This window comes from Cherax quadricarinatus, chromosome 1, assembly GCF_038502225.1.
Source record: "Cherax quadricarinatus isolate ZL_2023a chromosome 1, ASM3850222v1, whole genome shotgun sequence".
Taxonomy (NCBI): domain Eukaryota; kingdom Metazoa; phylum Arthropoda; class Malacostraca; order Decapoda; family Parastacidae; genus Cherax; species Cherax quadricarinatus.
In genome coordinates this window covers 24,653,730-24,666,967 of record NC_091292.1, presented here as the reverse complement: position 1 = coordinate 24,666,967, position 13,238 = coordinate 24,653,730, and the positions used below count along the sequence as shown (strand labels likewise).

The 13,238-nt window shown below is 41.3% G+C and overlaps 2 non-coding genes across 2 annotated transcripts; one reads left to right on the top strand and one right to left on the bottom strand.

Annotated features, from left to right (window-relative positions):
• Nucleotides 1-1,276: 1,276 nt before the first annotated feature.
• TRNAL-AAG (transfer RNA leucine (anticodon AAG)) lies at nt 1,277-1,357 on the bottom strand. Its single transcript has one exon. It is a non-coding gene; the product is annotated as a tRNA-Leu (tRNA).
• A 3,110-nt stretch (nt 1,358-4,467) lies between these two features.
• Nucleotides 4,468-4,549, top strand: TRNAL-AAG (transfer RNA leucine (anticodon AAG)). The gene has a single exon. It is a non-coding gene; the product is annotated as a tRNA-Leu (tRNA).
• The last annotated feature ends 8,689 nt before the right edge of the window (nt 4,550-13,238 follow it).

The window sequence follows — 13,238 nt, the reverse complement described above, 5'->3', positions numbered from 1 at the left end:
CCTCTGCCTCTGCGAACGTTATTTGCTGGACACCCTCCTCTTTTCTGCAGTTTTGCAAGCTCCTGATGTGTGATTGCAACATAAAAGGCCTAGAGCTATCATTCTACTTCCCTCCCCCCCTGGTTGTTTTGATATATATATATATATATATATATATATATATATATATATATATATATATATATATATATATATATATATATATATATAATGTCGTGCCGAATAGGCAGAACTTGCTATCTTGGCTTAAATAGCAACGCTCATCTTGCCATATAGGACAAGTGAAAATTTGTGTATGCAATAATTTCACCAAAATCATTCTGAACCTAACGAAAAAAATATATTTGATTGTGTTTGTTTAGTATTAAATTATTGTAAACGTATTTAAAATATATTTACTTGGGTTAGGCTAAAATAAATTGTTCTTGTTATAATAAGGTTAGGTAAGTTTTCCAAGATACTTTCGGTGCAAAATTAAAAATTTTTACATTAACATTAATGAAAAACATATATCTTTAAACGTACAAGAGAAAATTCCATAAAGGACTTAATTTTAAACGAGTTCTTGCTAATTGACCAGTTTTACATATTCGGCACGACATATATATATATATATATATATATATATATATATATATATATATATATATATATATATATATATATATATATATATATATATATATATATATATATATATATATATATATATATATATATATATATATATATATATATATATATATATATATATATATATATATATATATATATATATATATATATATATATATATATATATATATATATATATATATATATATATATATAATATATATATATATATAATATATATATATATATATAATATATATATATATATATATATAATATATATATATATATATATAATATATATATATATATAATATATATATATATATATATATATAATATATATATATATATATATAATATATATATATATATATATATATATATATATATATATATATATATATATATATATATATATATATATATATATTATATATATATATATATATTATAAATACACGTGCAAGAGCACATGATTAGATAACCCTAAAAATTAGGTTATCAAACTGCACTCAATTATATTTAACCGGCGAGTTTCTCACTAACTGAATAACGTTTCATTCCTAAAGTGTTAGGTCAAAGTATTATGATGCAGTGTATTAAGGCAGATACAGATAACTGTCTGTAAATGTATTTCCTACGTATAGGAAAATTTTCCTGTAAGCGGTGGGATTCGAACCCACGCCTCCGAAGAGACTGGTGCCTTACACCAGCGCCTTAGACCGCTCGGCCACGCTACCATGAGGGCAGTCCTGAACATAAACTGAAATAAGACGTATATGTACTCATGTTAAACGAAATTGTCAAATGTATAGTCTTCTTGACACTGCTTTATGTTTAAGAAAAATTATCGCATTTCTGTGAATATAACAAATTATATAATTCAGAATAAATATTTAAAAATAATAGCAATTAAAGAAATTTTTACACACACACACACACACACACACACACACACACACACACACACACACACACACACTGAAGCTGGTACACCCCTACTGAATGAGGGGCTCACCGGGAAGGAAGGAAACAACTTACGCTGAGGCCCTATCAGCCCACCAAGCAGGGCCAAGGTATGAAGGGGGAGAGCAGCTGGGTAAGGAGGACAGGTCATATGCAGAGGCCCGACCATGCCACCAAGAGCTAGAGTAAAAAATAATGGCGAAAATGGCCATGTACAGACAGGAACCAGACACACACATGGAAAGGCAATGGGAGGAGGAGAGGGTGAAGTCAGTGTCAATCTGATATTGTAAATTTTCAGAGAATAACGGGGGGGGGGGTACTTGAAAGGGAGAAAACGACTGATCAAGCTGATTTTCAGGACAGAAACAGTGTGGAACAGGATCCTACAAGAGAAACCACGGTTGAAGGACTCGGCAGAATACAAGAGGGTGTTGCTAGACCGAGACAGAACAAAAACAGAATGACAGCAGCTGAGGGAGAGGACACAAAATCAAAAGGAGCTAGGAGGAGAGACAAGGACAGAATCAGCAGAGGACAACCAGAGCAGGGCAGAGCAACAAGTGTATGCACACACAGACTCACCCCTAGAACCCCACAACTAATCATGCTGTCCCAACACAGACCACAATCCACGCTCACACCCCCACCTCACACTACGCTGTAGAACCCTGCAGTACACTGCCAGGTCCCCCACCCTCAGAGACTTCCCAAAATACAGTGTTGGAGAGGAAACTGGAGGTATGGTGCACCAACGCTGATAGAATAACAAATAAGTGGGAGGAGTGACACAAAAGAGTCAAGAGGCATTACTGGACATCATAGCCCTCACAAAAACCAAGTTCACAGGGATGATAACAAATGCCATCTTTCCAACGGGATATCAGATCCTGAGGAAAGACAGAGGGAACAGAGGGTGTGGAGGAGTGGCACTGCTGATCAAAAACCGATGGGATTTTGATGAGCTGGAGAGAGGAGACACAGGAGAAGCAAGAGATTACATAGTACTAACGCTTCAGTCTGGAGGTCCCAAGGTGGCAATTGCTGTGATGTATAACCCACCACAGAACAGCAGGAGGCCAAGGCATGAGTATGATGAGAGTAATAGAGCAATGGTTGACACACTGGCTGAGGTGGCCAGAAGGGCTCATGCGAGCAGGGCAAAGCTACTGATCATGGGTGACTTCAACCACAAGGAAATCGACTGGGAAAACTTGGAGTCACATGGGGGCCAAGAAACGTGGAGGGCCAAGATGATGGTGGCATAAGTAAACTAGAGAAAGTGCAAAAGTTTGCAACAAGACTAGTCCCGGAGCTAAGGGGTATGTCCTACGAGGAGAGGTTAAGGGAAATCAACCTGACGACACTGGAAGACAGAGATAGGGGGGGATATGATAACAACACATAATATACTGAGATATAGACAAGGTGGACAGAGACAGAATGTTCCAGAGATGGGACACAGCAACAAGGGGTCACAGTTGGAAGTTGAAGACTCAGATGAATCACAGGGATGTTGGGAAGTATTTCTTCAGTCACAGAGTTGTCAGCAAGTGGGTAGTGATGTACTGGAGGCAGGATCCATACATAGCCTTAAGAAGAGTTATGATAAAGCTCACGGAGCAGGAAGAGTGACCGAGTAGCGGCCAGTTGAAGAGGCGGGGCCAGGAGCTCTGAATTGACCCCCTCAACCACAACTAGGCGAGTACACACACACACACACACACACACACACACACAGCAAGAAGGCCTTCGACACAGTTCCTCAAGAGATTAGTGCAAAAGTTAGATCAGGCACATATAACAGGAAGGGCACTTCAGTGGTTCAGAGACTATCTGACACGGAGGCAACAACGAGTGATGGTACGTGATTAGGTACGTATCTGAGTGCGCGCCTGTGACAAGCGAGGTTCCACAGGGGTCAGTCTTCGGACCAATGGTATTTTCGGAACATATCAATGTCATAACGGAAGGGATAGACTCAGAAGTGTCCCTGTTTGCAGATGATGTGAAGTTAATGAAGAGAATTAAATCGGATGAGGATCAGGCAGGACTACAAAGAGACCTGGATAGGCTGGAAGCTTGGTCCAGCAACTGGCTCCTCGAATTTAGCCCCGCCAAATGCAAAGTCATGAAGATCGGGGAAAGGCAAAGAAGACCGCAGACAGAGTATAGGCTAGGTGGTCAAAGACTGCAAACCTCACTCAAGGAAAAGGATCTTGGCGTGAGTACAATACCGGGCACATCTCCTGAGGCGCACATCAACTAAATAACTGCTGGAGTATATGGGCGCCTGGCGAACCTGAGAATAGCGTTCCGATACCTCACTAAGGAATTGTTCAAGAATATGTACACCGTGTACGTCAGGCCCATACTGGATTATGCAGCACTAGTTTGGAACCCACACCTGTTCAAGCATGTCAAGAAATTAGAGACGGTGCAAAGGTTTGCAACAAGGCTAGTTCCAGAGCTAAGGGAAATTTCCTACGAAGAAAGGTTAAGGAAAATCGGCCTGACGACACCTGGACGACAGGAGGGTTAGGGGAGACATGATAACGACATACAAAATACTGCGAGGAACTGATAAGGTGGACAACGACAGGATGTTCCAGAGGAAGTTGAAGACTCAGATGGGTCAAATAGATAGTAGGAAGTATTGATTCAGTCATAGAGTTGTCAGGAAGTAGAATAGTCTAGCAAGTGATGTAGTGGAGGCAGGAATCATACATAGCTTTAAGACGAGGTATGATAAAGCTCACGGAGCAGGGAGAGAGAGAACCTAGTAGCGATCAGTGAGAAGGCGGGGCCAGGAGCTATGTATCGATCCTTGCAATCACAAATAGGCGAGTATAAATAGAAGAGTACACACCACTTGCATACATGGGTAGCGTGGCCGAGCGGTCTAAGGCGCTGGTTTAAGGCACCAGTCTCTTCGGAGGCGTGGGTTCGAATCCCACCGCTGCCAGGGACTTTTCTCTATCGTGCTAGGAAGTAGTAAAGTTCTGTCATGGCATTTAATACAGGATGTATATTATCCCAGGAGGACAAGATGTACATTATCCCAAAACCCAGGAGGAAAGGATGTATATTATCCCAGAATCCAGGACAATGTACATTATCCAAAACCCAAGAGGGCAGGATGTGTATTATCCCACAGCCCGGCATGGCGGTCCTTATAATCCACTATTCTCTTGTGCAGCTACTGTTCTGCTTTAGTGGGATCTAAATCATTCAGTTTCATCCTACTGTTATTCCGTTACCGAACGAGTTAATCTCTGGGTTTAGCAAAATCCAGCCACACTCACAATAAAAATTAATGAATTCAGAGGACGCCACCAAGCAAAATCCCTTCAACCCTAAAATCCATAATTCAACGGAAGCATTTCTAATGTATAACCCCCAATAGACAAAATCCCTGAAACCCTGAGTTCTATATTTCAATAGAACTAAATCTCGAGCTAAGAAGAAAAAAAAAAGCCTTCCAACGGTAAATAGCTAAATATTCAAGAATTTTTGCCTGGGTATAAATGCCCCATCAGGACTGCCGAATAATAGATTCATGAGTAAGCTGCATGTGTAAATACCGGCTTAGAGAGAGAAGCGAGAGAACCTGGAATACATGGAGTCTGGTCAATACTAGGGGAGCCGAATGCAAGGTCAGTACCACAGGACCTGGGATGATGAAGGTCAGGTGAGTACTAGAGAAAAAGGGATGCTTTATATCAGATCAGTACAAGGAAACCTGTGGTTTTGATATCAAATCGGCAGGAGGGCACTTGAAGCTGCGGTCAGTACGAGAGACCCTGAAACTGAAGTCCATACAAGAGAATTCCACAGTCAGGTCAGTACGAGAGAACCTGAAGGTCAGGCCAGTGCGAGAGAACCTGAAGGTCAGGCCAGTGCGAGAGAACCTGAAGATCAGGCCAGTGCGAGAGAACCTGAAGGTCAGGCCAGTGCGAGAGAACCTGAAGATCAGGCCAGTGCGAGAGAACCTGAAGGTCAGGCCAGTGCGAGAGAACCTGAAGGTCAGGCCAGTGCGAGAGAACCTGAAGGTCAGGCCAGTGCGAGAGAACCTGAAGGTCAGGCCAGTGCGAGAGAACCTGAAGGTCAGGCCAGTGCGAGAGAACCTGAAGGTCAGGCCAGTGCGAGAGAACCTGAAGGTCAGGCCAGTGCGAGAGAACCTGACGGTTAGTTCATGTGAAGGTTCGTTCAGCCCTCTCAGACTCTCTGATCATTTGACAAGGCTGACTCCTCCTTATGAAAATAAAAAGACAGAAAATTCAATAATAACATAAGATAAACAATTTTATAATAAACTAGTAAATAATATAAAACAAACACGAAATTAATCCTACTTTAAGAAAAATGAAATATATAAATAGTGATCCAAAGCTTATATGTACACATGATGTCAGGTGGTGTAGAACGGTGCCATGGCGATGTTCTGGGCACATAACTCTGAATCGTTCTGGAACTCCAAGTCGTTGTTGATGATGGGGGGGGAGGATCACAGCTGGTCGTGACTAGACAGTCGACGGTGTCCCCAAAACGCTTATATATTCTGACGAGGAGAGGTTGACTGATCCTCTGACCACCACAATAATGTTGAAGCAGTTAAGTAGACAGTTAAGAACCACCATGAATGCTGGTGTCGTTACAAGTGGGAGAAGGCTGCTTGAATGGTGTGTTGCTGATTGACAAGACAAGGCAGGAAAAAATTTAAGTCTAAAACCCTAAATAAAAGTGAAGCTCTTATTAAGAAAAACAATCCCAAACGCATAATAATTTAGATAGGAGTGGAACGAAAGTTTCGATGGGAGCCGCAAGTCAAGTGACCAACCACAGGTCGGAGACGCACTCGTCACCTCCCACCGGGTGCAGAAGGGGGGGGGAGGATAGCGTGAACTTTGCACCCACCCTAACTAAACAAGCAGATTGCCCAACAAACTACCACCACCATACATTTATACTTCAAATAATCCTATCTAATGAACTTTTCCCTCACAGGTCAGTACGAGAGAACCTGAAGGTCAGGTCAGTACGAGAGGATCTGGGCAGTTTGCTGTATTTAATTACAACAATATGACAGAAAACAGTAAGCACTTATTACTTATTCTATGAAAAAAAGAAAAAAATATTTCTTAGAACATATTGGAGACTCAGTGACAAAATTTGCATGTTCATTATTATTCATGGTTGAGGGTTCGCGCATTGGCCACGAAGGTATAACATCTTGTAGGAATGTGGAAGAGCTGGATGTGAGTGTGGGGGAGGTGCGTGCGTGCGTGTGCGTGTGTGTGTGTGTGTGTGTGTGTGTGTGTGTGTGTGTGTGTGTGTGTGTGTGTGTGTGTGTGTGTGTGTGTGTGTGTAGAATGAAAAGGGATAAAGCGGCAGGGATTGATCAGTAGCCAATGCTCTGCCTGTTAGTGGCTTTCTTTGGCTGCCAGACGTACTCCGACCAGCTCTTCCCAGCACACTTGCAATGGTGAATTCTCTACCTTTGTCAAGAGTCTCTGTGTTGAATCTGGCGAGTTACCCCTGGATCTCCACTGTCAAGAGTTCGGCCTGAGCCTGGTAACGGCGCAAGGGGAGAAGCAGCAGCTCTAATTTCTTGGATCAAGAGCTTCTCGCCATCATCAAGAGGCCACACCACTAAAGGAATTTTTTTTTTTTTTTTTTTTTGTAATTTGTACCCATTTTATTTTTTCACAACTAAATTAATTTTCTAGGTAATATTAATGCATATGTTTAGGATATATATATGTACATTAATGTATATAAAAGGTATTTGAAATGCACATTATCTTTCAAATGAATATTTAAAGTAGCTTTTATGTATATGGATGATAAATTCTCGATTAATTAAACCTGGGTAAAAACACAGTATATACAAGGGTATGCTTACGAAATATAAAAGTATATACAAAAGGGTATGTACAAAAGGGTGTATACAAAAGGATATATACAAAAGGATATATACAAAAGGATATATACATACAAGTAAATGTGGTCGCTCAACTACATTGATTCAGCGTGATGGCCACGGCGTGCAAGTGTGATGGATCAGTCATATATTTTCTTGATTTCTACAATATTTTTTTAATTTCATACGTATTTCTATATATTCGCAATCCGTTAAAATTAAATAATATTAATAACTAGACGTATTTCGGTCTCTGCGCGTTCTGGCTATGGTATCCTTGTATACCATAAGCCATCCACAGTCTCTTCCTCAGTGCATGCAAGAGAAAGGGCGTAGGACGGTTATAAAATTTTTGTAAATATATTTGGCTTCATCTGTATGTATATATATGTATATATATATATTTTATTTTATTATTTTATTATCATACTGGCCGATTCCCACCAAGGCAGGGTGGCCCGAAAAAGAAAAACTTTCACCATCATTCACTCCATCACTGTCTTGCCAGAAGGGTGCTTTACACTACAGTTTTTTAACTGCAACATTAACACCCCTCCTTCAGAGTGCAGGCACTGTACTTCCCATCTCCAGGACTCAAGTCCGGCCTGCCGGTTTCCCTGAACCCCTTCATAAATGTTACTTTGCTCACACTCCAACAGCACGTCAAGTATTAAAAACCATTTGTCTCCATTCACTCCTATCAAACACGCTCATGCATACCTGCTGGAAGTCCAAGCCCCTCGCACACAAAACCTCCTTTACCCCCTCTCTCCAACCTTTCCTAGGCCGACCCCTACCCCGCCTTCCTTCCACTACAGACTGATACACTCTTGAAGTCATTCTGTTTCGCTCCATTCTCTCTACATGTCCGAACCACCTCAACAACCCTTCCTCAGCCCTCTGGACAACAGTTTTGGTAATCCCGCACCTCCTCCTAACTTCCAAACTACGAATTCTCTGCGTTATATTCACACCACACATTGCCCTCAGACATGACATCTCCACTGCCTCCAGCCTTCTCCTCGCTGCAACATTCATCACCCATGCTTCACACCCATATAAGAGCGTTGGTAAAACTATACTCTCATACATTCCCCTCTTTGCCTCCAAGGACAAAGTTCTTTGTCTCCACAGACTCCTAAGTGCACCACTCACTCTTTTTCCCTCATCAATTCTATGATTCACCTCATCTTTCATAGACCCATCCGCTGACACGTCCACTCCCAAATATCTGAATACATTCACCTCCTCCATACTCTCTCCCTCCAATCTGATATTCAATCTTTCATCACCTAATCTTTTTGTTATCCTCATAACCTTACTCTTTCCTGTATTCACCTTTAATTTTCTTCTTTTGCACACCCTACCAAATTCATCCACCAATCTCTGCAACTTCTCTTCAGAATCTCCCAAGAGCACAGTGTCATCAGCAAAGAGCAGCTGTGACAACTCCCACTTTGTGTGTGATTCTTTATCTTTTAACTCCACGCCTCTTGTCAAGACCCTCGCATTTACTTCTCTTACAACCCCATCTATAAATATATTAACCACGGTGACATCACACATCCTTGTCTAAGGCCTACTTTTACTGGGAAATAATTTCCCTCTTTCCTACATACTCTAACTTGAGCCTCACTATCCTCGTAAAAACTCTTCACTGCTTTCAGTAACCTACCTCCTACACAATACACTTGCAACATCTGCCACATTGCCCCCCTATCCACCCTGTCATACGCCTTTTCCAAATCCATAAATGCCACAAAGACCTCTTTAGCCTTATCTAAATACTGTTCACTTATATGTTTCACTGTAAACACCTAGTCCACACACCCCCTACCTTTCCTAAAGCCTCCTTGTTCATCTGCTATCCTATTCTCCGTCTTACTCTTAATTCTTTCAATAATAACTCTACCATACACTTTACCAGGTATACTCAGCAGACTTATCCCCCTATAATTTTTGCACTCTCTTTTATCCCCTTTGTCTTTATACAAAGGAACTATGCATGCTCTCTGCCAATCCCTAGGTACCTTACCCTCTTCCATACATTTATTAAATAATTGCACCAACCACTCCAAAACTATATCCCCACCTGCTTTTAACATTTCTATCTTTATCCCATCAATCCCGGCTGCCTTACCCCCTTTCATTTTACCTACTGCCTCACACATATATGTGTGTGTGTGTGTGTGTGTGTGTGTGTGTGTGTGTGTGTGTGTGTGTGTGTGTGTGTGTGTGTGTGTGTGTGTGTCTGTCTGTCTGTCTTTGTGGACGTATGTACATTAATCGTAAGTAAACGATGACAGATGTAAATCACCATTGGGGATGGGGGGGGGGAGTTATTGAATAATTGGCTCGAGGCAACTTTCACTCTTAATTCAGCGCTTTACCAAGAGCTCAGAAAATCGGGAGAAATAATCGGAAAAGAGAAATAAAAGTCCTGACGGTATATGTGTATTCGAGTATCTGCAAAAATAATTTTTTATATGTATGGGGTGCAGATGTTCACTGATGCATACACTTTTCCTCCGCGTTTAGGTACGTATGCACATGTATACATGTGTATGCGTACTTGAACACACGCATACACACATACATTTGTGTAAGAATCAGACGGTGACGAAACGTTCATATCGTAAGGAGACCCCAACATTTAAGAGACGATTAATCCAGTTCTCGCGAAGACGTGATATTAACATCTGTACAACAACATTTCCGTAGTCTCTTTCCTTTTGTTTCAGGTGGATACAGCAAAGAATAGATACTTCTGTTTGGTGAGCATGAAATCACTAAATCAGTGTCCAGCACGGGGATCCTATCGCCCCATTTCTCTTCTGCACAGCGGTTAGAGAAATCACTGCCAGATTGACCATTAGCTAAATATCTGGTTCCCGGATGATGGCACACTGCCTTCTAGATCTTCCTTAGGGGATGAGACAGCGACAGGATACGGGACTCATCCTTAACCAATCCAAATGTAAAATCATTTCAACCAGTGATCTATTGCCCCTCCACAAATAGTATCTTGATGGGAGCACCTATTGAAACTGATGCCAATGACTCAATTCTCGATTACAAACTGGACGATTTGAGGACGGAAAGATGATTAGCAGCCCACGATGCCTTGTACCTTCTTATAAAGTGTGTGAGTCTGCCTAACCTCTTGAGGTTTGTATTCACAAAAACATTCAACCTTACTCAAGAAGACGGACAATGAGAACAAGTTACACTTTCAGTCAGACTAGGAGGCATTTGTGTCCGCAAGCCATAACAGATTGCATTCCCTGTTTTCCTGTCTTCATGTGTGGCATCCAGTGAACTTGTGGCAGCGATTCTCCCTGATTACCTTAGGGACGTTGTTGGAGTTCGTAATTAAAATTTCATTTATGGAGCCAGGCTCTGGGAAAATCTAACAGACTGCTACCAAACCCCCAACAACTACACTCACGCTGTAGTTGTTAGGGAAGGACACAACAGTGCTTGACTGTATCAAGGAAGGACAGAGCTCGCCTCCTGGCAGTGACAGCTGCTTAAGGGGGGATTTTCTGTTGACTGTCCCCAGTTCCTCCCTTGGCACACGCCTCGACCCGTAGATCATCGTATTGGTATTGCCCTTCTCCTTACCGCCCCTTTTCCCTCCAATCACAGGTTTAGCTGAGGCAGTAAATCGGCAGACCAATTAAGGTACCATGCTCTTGTTTGCTGTAGATCCGAGGGAAACATTGCAAGATGTGAAGAGGTTAATATCAAGAGGAGCCTTGCAACAACCTGATGCCCGGCAATAAGGAAACCACCTCTACTATGCAGATCCGATGGCAACCAAAAAAACGTGAAGATGGAATTACCTTGCAAGCCTAGACGGCAAGTAGGTGATGTGGGACTAGAAGTGTGCATTCACACTGGTTGATATATATCTCCTACACAGCAGGGAGGAAGGAGAGACAGCTGTCAAATTCAGAGAGTCCCAAATGTCTATAAAATATGCTGAACTTGTCCATGATTATATGTTCATTAACAAGCATGAAACAAGGCTAAAGAGTCATCAGGGCAACTAAGGATCCCAGGGCACCTAGTTTTCTGTTCCAGCTACTCAGTACTGCAGTTCACAGGGGGTGATGCCTGCCGTATCGCAGGTATGCGCTCTAGTTCTGAAAACCTGAGGATTTTTGTCATGCAACTGACAAACATCTAACAATATGTACTTGTGATGCATCCCTCCATCTCTGTACCATCAATGTATCTTTCAACCTCCGTGTACCATTTTACGGAATAAAGGATACATACATGTGTCCGTGAAAGTATACATAGGGGAAGTGGAATATTCAAGCAGCTGTTGCACTATTGTAATAGTGGAAATTAAATTTTAACATTAGATCTAGGTGTGTGATTCACTGTATGATTGCCGCTGACCGGCTGCGAGCACGCTGTCTTATAAATTAATTAAAAAAAAATATTCAACAAAATATGAAAACAATAAATTTTGATTTTAGAATCGAAATAGCTTATATAACATGCAAATAAATTTTTGTGGTCAAGTGGGGACTCCGCACTCAACATTCGTTACAGATAGGGCGGCACGGCTCGCAAAGAGTTAAGAAACAAATAGTTAACAATGTGGGGTAGCCCCTCAGTAGTCGGGGCCCCAAGCAGCTGCTTACTCCGCTTATTGGTAGATCCTCAACCGTAGGTCACTCAGCTTTTGTGGAAAACACCCTAGTTGGCAGTTTAAGTGATATCCTTCAGCACACACTTCAGTATGAATTTCATGTGAAATTAAATAGGATATATATTAGAAAGTTGTACCTAAAGGAAAAGTGTGGTAGAGATTTCAGCTTTAAAGCAAGTTGACGAGGGTCGAATCCTGGAAGGCGTGGATATACAGGCAAATCTTAAAATAACTAATGCCCCTGTTACCTAGCAGTAAATAGATATCAGTAAGGTACTGACATAAGTGAAAGAAAGCAGTTAAAATTGGTTCTGTGAACTTCGCGGATAAAATCAGCAGACAAGATGGAAATGCGCACTGATAATACACAACAATCATCAAATTTCTAGGTAAAGTATTAGTTTTGGAAACCTTAATGTAATGCAGTTGAAGGCATGACATGAGGTGCCAGGGTACTAAGTGTTTCAGGAACCCGTAGGCTGACGCAGGACCATTACTTTATGTGACAGTCACCATAGTAGCTAGAGTAGTAAAAGCTGGATATTCTCCAGAGTCATGACTTAAGGGTTACACACATTAGAAACATAAGAATGAAAACTGCTGTCCTGCCTCCTAGATTGGGAATCGAGTATTTTTTTTTACTAAACAACTGTAATGTACATCGGTACATCATTTGGAGCTCGTCTGTTGACTTAGTACTTATTTAGTTACCGTATTTTGTCATTATACCATGTGTGGAGATAGAGTATTTCGCTTTGGGCGTTAGTATTGATGCACTGAACTAATTTTGCATTGTCTGGTGTGGAATTAGTCTCAAGAAGAGGTTTTCTTCTGCATACCAAGTAGCTGAAGCTTCGTGGACTATCTATTCTAGGATTGAATGGACTGTCTTTCTGATTGTCTTCTTAGTGTCTACACACTGTATTTTGTGGACTTCATCACTGAATGTATGGCATATATACACACGCATTTACTGTGTTGACATGAGACAGTGTGATTGGGAGTCGCAAACCTTGATAATTGTGCATTATTTTAGAGGGGTTATGTGATTAATCTGGTATTAGA